This window comes from Silene latifolia, chromosome 7 (genome assembly GCF_048544455.1).
Source record: "Silene latifolia isolate original U9 population chromosome 7, ASM4854445v1, whole genome shotgun sequence".
Taxonomy (NCBI): Eukaryota; Viridiplantae; Streptophyta; class Magnoliopsida; order Caryophyllales; family Caryophyllaceae; genus Silene; species Silene latifolia.
The window spans coordinates 43,180,051-43,187,707 of NC_133532.1; the positions used below are offsets into that span (position 1 = coordinate 43,180,051).

At 35.1% G+C, this 7,657-nt stretch overlaps 1 long non-coding RNA gene across 1 annotated transcript; it reads left to right on the top strand.

The window, feature by feature from the left end:
• The first annotated feature begins 5,522 nt into the window (after positions 1-5,522).
• Positions 5,523-6,886, top strand: LOC141591038 (uncharacterized). Its single transcript, XR_012520611.1, has 2 exons — positions 5,523-5,602; positions 6,451-6,886. It is a non-coding gene; the product is annotated as an uncharacterized LOC141591038 (long non-coding RNA).
• Positions 6,887-7,657: the final 771 nt, after the last annotated feature.

The following is a 7,657-nucleotide window of genomic DNA, read 5'->3' on the forward strand; positions in this document are numbered from 1 at the left end:
GTTTCTAATAATTTCCAGGAGCCAAGGCCAATGGACCACATTTATTAATTTCACAAAGCCATAATCACAAGGCCAACTGAGACTCGAAGAGTAAAAGGAAGAAATAAGGTTGGTTTACATTTTTTTTCTTTAAGTTCCCTTCTTTTCATTTCTTCTCTTCCTGGAATTGCTCAAAACCTGGGATAAACCATAAGGACCTCCTATTGCAGCACGAAATCTGTAATCATCGTTAATTTGATACTTAGGCTCCGTTTGGTAAAACTAGCTGAAAAGCTACCTGAAACCTGAAAAGCTACCTGAAATCTGAAAAGGTAGCTAAAACCTGAAAAGGTAACTGAAAAGGTAGCTGAAAATTATGACCTGAAAAGGTACCTGATTTTTATTAAAACTGTTTGGAAGACTAGCTGAAAAGGTAGCTGATATTTGGTCAAATGACGTAAAAGGACATGGCTTATTATTGTTATCATTTATGTTTTTATTATTATTATTGTGTTATTGTCGTTGGCATTGTTAGTAATTAGAAAAAAATGCAATTTTTTTCACTATAATTGCACAAGTCTTCAACATGTTTCAAAATGACGGAAACAATAATTAAAGTATCACGATAACGTAAAAAAAAATAATCAAACAATATATCAAAAAAATGTATTTTATGTATACGAAATAAGTTTTCTATTAAACCATACATAAAAATAGTTAATTAAATTGCACCCTAAATTAAAGTATTGATATTATCACAGACGCTTTTCATTTCCGTAAAAACTATTTAATTGGGTTTATTTGAGATCATAATATAAAAAATAATAATATTGGAGTAATATATAAAAAGTTGAAGGGTAAAAAAGGTAAGCAAAATACAATCAGGTACCTGAAATCCCAAATGCTACCCTATGTAGCATTTCATTTCAGGTACTTTTTTTGCTATAAAATGCTACTTGCCAAACGCGTTCAAGAAAATAAGCTACCTGAAATTTTTATGAAAAAAGCTACTTCGATGAAAAAAGGTACCTGAAATGCGCTACCAAACAGAGCCTTAGTATAATAGTATAGAATTATAGATGACTATTCAACCTCTTAATCAGTCTCGTAATCACTAGGTTTTGGCTAGAAAGGCCTATTTGTTTGGGTGAATTTTGTATAGCATCTGGTCATCAGAAAACATTCTCATTTTCCTAAAAGGCTCAGTTGGTCTCGTTTTGGATCCGTTTCTTACAATTAAGAGAATCATCTCCCTTAAATGGTCTCGAAGGGAAAAATCTTGTTAATCAATATAATCTAGACTAAATTTACCCACAAGGAAAAAGTAAAAAACAAAACAAAACAAAAATAAAGACACTTACAAATATTAATCCGTTTTCACAAAAAGATGTCTTGGGTATACCGTAACTCAGTACCGGTGCTGAGTACTCGTTATTTTGCAATATAATAAGCATTGTTGCCTTAATTTTAATGCATTATATTTAGACGGGTTAACTTTGTTGTGATTTCAGTTTTCGTGGAATACGGTTCTCAGGGTATAAAGTGACGACAGCCCTTACTCGGAATTCCTCCGGCAATTTCTGGTCTGTGGTAGGGTACGGCCATGGGGGTGTTTTGGGATGTGTGTGTGATGTACTTTACGACTCGGAATTTGTTCACTCAGGTACCATTTGCTAGCATCTGTCTTCTTTACTCTGCTTTGTAATTCGTTTTGTCGCACATTCTGTGCTCTTTATTTAACTAGAGCAAGTGTTTAAATACGAGTGACTGGTAGCTCGTCCTTTGGTAGAATAGAACCATGTTTCATTTGTTTGCAACTTCACTTCGGGAGTATAGCGATTTGCTATCTCATTAAATATGAATGTGTTAAAGTTGTAGGCCCCTTATTTGAGTAATATGGCAGGCAAACTATTGGTGTCCTGAGCCTTGTCGTTAAAAAAAAGTGCACTCCTTTCTCAATTATTTGTATATCTTTTTTTTATTATTTGTGAAAGGTATTTTAGTCAAAGTTAAACAAATGATTGGGATGAAGGGAGACTCTCCATAGTTAATAGACATGTTTAGACAAATCGTTACTTGCCCTAAGCTTTTTGGGGATGTTTTCAAAGCTTTCTGGGTAGCTTAGATATTGCTGACTTGCTGTAGATAGCTCTATTGGACTTTGCTTTTCATTGTCGTTGCATTCCCTTTTCTCCGTTTGTATTATATTAGTATTCTATAATTTTGCTCTTGTTACCTGATTTTGTATATATTACACCATTCCGTATAATCACATATGGGTTGGTGATTACTTTTAAATCCCAATTTGTATTCTGCGATTTTAAATTTTTTTGATTCATCCTCGTTTGATTCGAAGAGTCACCTATTTAACATTGCCCTTGTGTGCGATTGGTTATGAAATAGTGCCTCCAGGCCCTTCACTAATATGTCCCTGGCCACCATGTGTTTCCAATTTCACTCTATTTTATATTTACTTCTATCTACTCCGTATATCGTTGACGATCACTACTCGCTTGTGAAGCTTTCATTTCCTGCTTTTCTCTCGTGATGGTTGGTTCTCTTCCACTTTTTTACCTTTACTATATTTTTGGTCGGGTGCCCTGTCAATTGTTGTGTTGGTCGATTCAATTTATCGATTGGTCAATTCAATCATCGATTCCCCATACATGTTGGTTGAAATGTGGGTAAGTGAGAAGTGCCTTAAGAACTGTTCATAAATGAGCATAAAGATGTGCCTACTTATCCTATTTGCTTTACTACCAATTTTTCCTAACCCAAACTTTCATGTTCCAAGTTTTCACTTTTCACACAAAAATTCATTAGTCTTGTACCTTGTTCTCATCTTGTACCTTGTTCTCATTAGATGGGTGCCCGGTTGATTCTTGGTCATTCATGGGAACCTTTGCAAGACTGAGCTGACGGGCGATGGAAACTGCGTGATGACGGTGACAGTGGTGGATGAGGATAGGTAATGGCTAAAAGTGGTAAGCAACAACTGAAAATTGTGTTTTTTTAGTCAGTTTGATTGAAGTTGGTCTTCTTTTATATTGAAGTTGGTGGTTGTTTTCTGCAGATTTAGCTTGCTTGATTCCCTTGTTTTCTTTATTAACTTCATTTCTGGCATACGTGTCAATAAATATATTCCAGTAATAAAGCAATTTCACTCGCCAAATTACAATATATCATTTGTACCCTGATCGGTTAAAAGTTCTGGTAGGTGTGTAAGACAATGATTCATTCTCTTTAGAAGTTCCAATGGATCGGTTTGTTTTAGCTCGTGGGAATTCAATATCGATTGATTATTCTGGTTGTATATAAGGGAAGATGCGGTGTCCTATCTTTTGTACTAAATTTAACATGATGATCATTGATCTTTCATTGGTTAATTGGTCGATTTGTTATGTTCTTTTATCTACTTTTTTATTTGATTGCTTATCTTACTTCGTTCTAAATCTCTCAAATTGATATGTGATAAGTTAAAATGAATGAAGAATATGTTTTTATCAGTTGTCACATAATGTTTTTCAAGAAAGAGAAAGCGACAATTGAAGTCTCAACCAGGTTGTTACAACTATAATTGTAATAAACGGCATAAGTTAGAGAGAAATGACCATTTTGACTTGAATAATGTATGAATACAAAACCCAAACTCTGTCCTTTTAAATTATCTGTCACTTTCTTTAATACCATTCCTTTTGATCTATGTTTTTAAAATGAACTTGATGCTCATTATTTATTATGGGTAGTTTATATGGTTTGTGAAACTGATTGTAATAGTTAGAATTCTGAAACGGTCTGTGCTTGTTTGGATGTGGTAGTTCATTTTATTAATGAAAGTTCTGTATTTGTGCTTATATTTAAGGGATTTATCTTTTGCAGGGTGTTCATGGCCACAGCTAAATTTGGTTGACTATTTATTAGGTTTTTAGACAGATTAAGTGTATGCTGATAGTATTGTGTCTTTAAGTTTGTATATTTTAGTCGAATCTTCACTTATTAAGCTCGCGCAACGAGTTTCAAGAAGATTGTAGCCAGCGTCCATATTATAGAACGGGATAGTTGTGTGGCATTACTTGGTCGGGGTCTGCCTCATTGGTACTGAATGTTGAGCATTGTCCTTGCGTGAGATCTGTTTTCATTCAAGTTGTCATTTTTTTTAAGTATTTCCAATCTTTTTCCCCCTTATTGATTATTATTTTGGTCTTTGATTTCTGGCTTTGTTGTTTCCTGGAGCTAGAGTTGTGATCATGATTAATTCTGCAAAAAAAGGTGAGCGTTTTAGCGGCCCGTTTATCGCTATTTTCCAGGGTTTGATGTTTGTTGATTATAGGTTGATTTTTTCTCGTTATTTTATTTGTGTTTGTTGTTGTTGTTGTTGCTGCTATTATTATTCTAAGGTTTTCTTGGATTGGATTTGTACTTATTTTGTGTGAGTGGCTATTTTTCTTCAGTTGGTGTTTGTTTCAGTGGGAGTGGGGTTTACTAGAATTTTCTGTTTAGTTTATGCTTCTATTGCTTGCTAAATATATAGTTGTCCGTCTTTTAGGCAGCAGCATGGGAGATAGTTTGGGTGTTTCAGGAAAACTGCAGCGTTTTCAATATAGAACGGAGTAGTTGTTTGCCAATAATAATATAATTGGTCGGAGTCTGCCTCCTTGGTAATGAGTGTTAGCCTTATTATATCCTTATAGTGCGAGCCAACAATTTCTTGGTAATAAGTTGTTTGCCAAACATGAATGATTTATTCTCTTAGTTTCTCAACATTTGCTTTGGTAGATATCAGCCAACAATTTCTTTATGCAATTCATTGTAAATCTTACTTAGCTTTGTTGTTTTATTAGTAGTTTATATACCCAGAAACAAATGTCCTACTCCGTCGCGCAATTTCCACGTTCCATTTCAGGTTTGTTATGACTCTTTGATCTTTTCATTTTCTTAGTGTATGAGGAGTGATCTCCCCCGCAAATTTCACTTGACCAGTTTCTATTTCCTCATACTCATTCCCCATTTCAGTTGCAATAAACTTCGTCAATTCATTCACCTGTCTCAAAATTTTAAATTTCATTTTAGTCTTCGGTTGCTTTTTACTATTGTTCAAGCTTTCTACTAATACGATCGCTACTTATGTTTCGAATCCGGTTTTGAAGGCGACTTCAACCGGTCCCTGTGATGTCGGAAACAGTCATAGACAGACGAAGATGCTTGGAGTGCATTCATAGACATTCGTAATTTCTGCGAGGTACATACCAAAGCATTTACCTTTGTTTACTTCCTGCTTCTCCGCCTTGTTCTCGTTCTTTCATCTACAATTTCATCTTCTCCACAAACAAATAACTTTTCATCTTGTCAACTATTTTTCGTTTTTCCCATATTTTGAACCCCTCTTTACAATCTTTCTATTTCAGTTCCATCCTGCTCTCATTTCCTTCCCCTTTTTCATTTTATTTATTCATAATTTGTTCCTTCGATTATAGCTTTTATTTATTGTTTATTTATTTATTCATTCGAGATTGCTTTTAGTGATTTATTAGTTTATCTTGTGTGATTCTTTCAATTGTTTCTGGGGCTTTTTTGGTTGTGATTGCAGTTTTTGTTGTTGAAGGTTACGGAAATCTGATAGAAGGTTAGGCTCTACATTTACCTTTCAATTTCATTTTCAACCTCAAATTACCATCTCAATTACTCCTTTATAATTAATTTTATTTTTTCTGGTTTCATTTCCGTGATTAGCTCTTATTTGGTTAATTTATGAATTTAACTTTAATGATTATTATTTAGTTTAAAATATGTGCTTGCGTACTTTTTCTGGGTAGCATTTCACTAGATTTAGTTTGCGTGGGCTTGAGATTTGTTAATTTGACGCTAAAGTTTGACCGTGTTTTGTTGATGGCTCAAACATATTTTTTGACTATTGTTGATGCACTATTTCATCTTGCAAACTCTGTAGAGGCAACTTACCTTATGGGATGGAAGAGCTACCTATATGGAGCCTTACTTCTGGGTTTTGATGTGTCAACTTTCCAATTTGAAACTAAAACTTCCATATATATATTTTATCATTTTCCAGATTTTATTGTTCTTCATTTTCTTTACGCTACTTTGGAAACAATGTTAGTCATTCTCTAAACATTTTGGAAACAATGTCTTGTTCTTTTAGGAAAATGAGTTTGTGCCGAGGGCTTGGCACCGCCGTGCTCGCCTGAAAATGCACTGATTTATTATTAGTGGTAGAATAGCAATACTGACATGCCGGAAAGACCGGTGTCTACTGAGAGTGTAACAGTTTCCTGACACTCCCAAGGTCCCAAGGGAGCAAAGAGTGGAGATATCAACTTGGAATTTGATATTAGTTAGATTTATTCATTTTGTGTTGTTCATCATGAACTTTCAGAATTTGCAACATTTATGCATTTCCAATATATGTATATTATCATCTGAGCCTCACCATAAATACATCCGACTTATATGTAGGAACGAGTGGGATACCTTGACTACATCGAGAACAAATTAAGGACTACTAAGTTGTACGTTCAGGTCATGCCAATCATGCCTATCACTGCTCTTTCACGAACTCAAGAGCTGAAGTGGGTGTTCAAACAATTATCTCTATTCTAAACACAAAATAGTCATGGGCTATCTTGTCAACTTTTGGTACACTTCTATAACCGGTGCACACTTTCAACCCAAAGTATAAGAAGGAAATGTTTCAGAGTTAGGTAGCCCAGAAACAGTTGTACGGAAAGCTGGATTGGAAGTAAAACAAGCAGCTATCTTCTGGATGTAGCAGATAGTTAGTAACATATGACTACTAGACAAACCTTACGTTTTGTGTATAAGTAGCTATCTTTTCTACAACTTATAGGCATTCCTCACTTTGTCCCATCTTAATCTTAGCTAGCTTGTATCATTGTGCCTTTATTATGACTTTTCGGCTACGCTCAAAATTCGTGACAGCTGTATAACTGTGCGTTCTAACCCCTAAGACGTCCTATATTAATTTGACCACCCACAATAGTGGAGTAAAGCTGCCAATATGTCTGTTAAATGGTTGAGACCAAATTAGCGAAGTATTAACATTCTATTCTATACGCCAATGCTTGGTACCTCAACAAGATTCATGTTGGTCTTCTATAAACAATAAACCAAATTGGGGCTCCGCGCTCGGGAGGGCGCGACGCAACAACTAGTATATATATATATATATATATATATATATATATATATATATATATAGAATCAGGATCTCGTGCGAACTAAATTACGGTACGAACCGTACGAACTCCCCTCACTATTAGTCTATTAGATGAAATAAGATCAAAAGCTCATAATAGAGCCCGTATTACTCCTATATCTTATCTCCCTCCAAAGTCCAAAACCCAAACTGCACTTACCTCCCTCATCCTTATGCACCACCACCAGGTTAACGCCGGAGCTCCGGCAATAACCTCTCCGGCGAGCCACCACCCGAACTGTATGTAAGCCCACCTCTTGTCCTTGAACCTGAAAATATATTAAACCTTAAGAACCTTCGGAAAGCTCACTTTCCAGCTCATGATGTTTTGCAAAGAGCAACAATAAACATTAACATATCAAACATTTGAGAACCCAGATTGTCAATGATACAACTCCTGCAATTAAGGGTTGGCTAGCACGGATCTTCAATGGTAAAATGCACTAT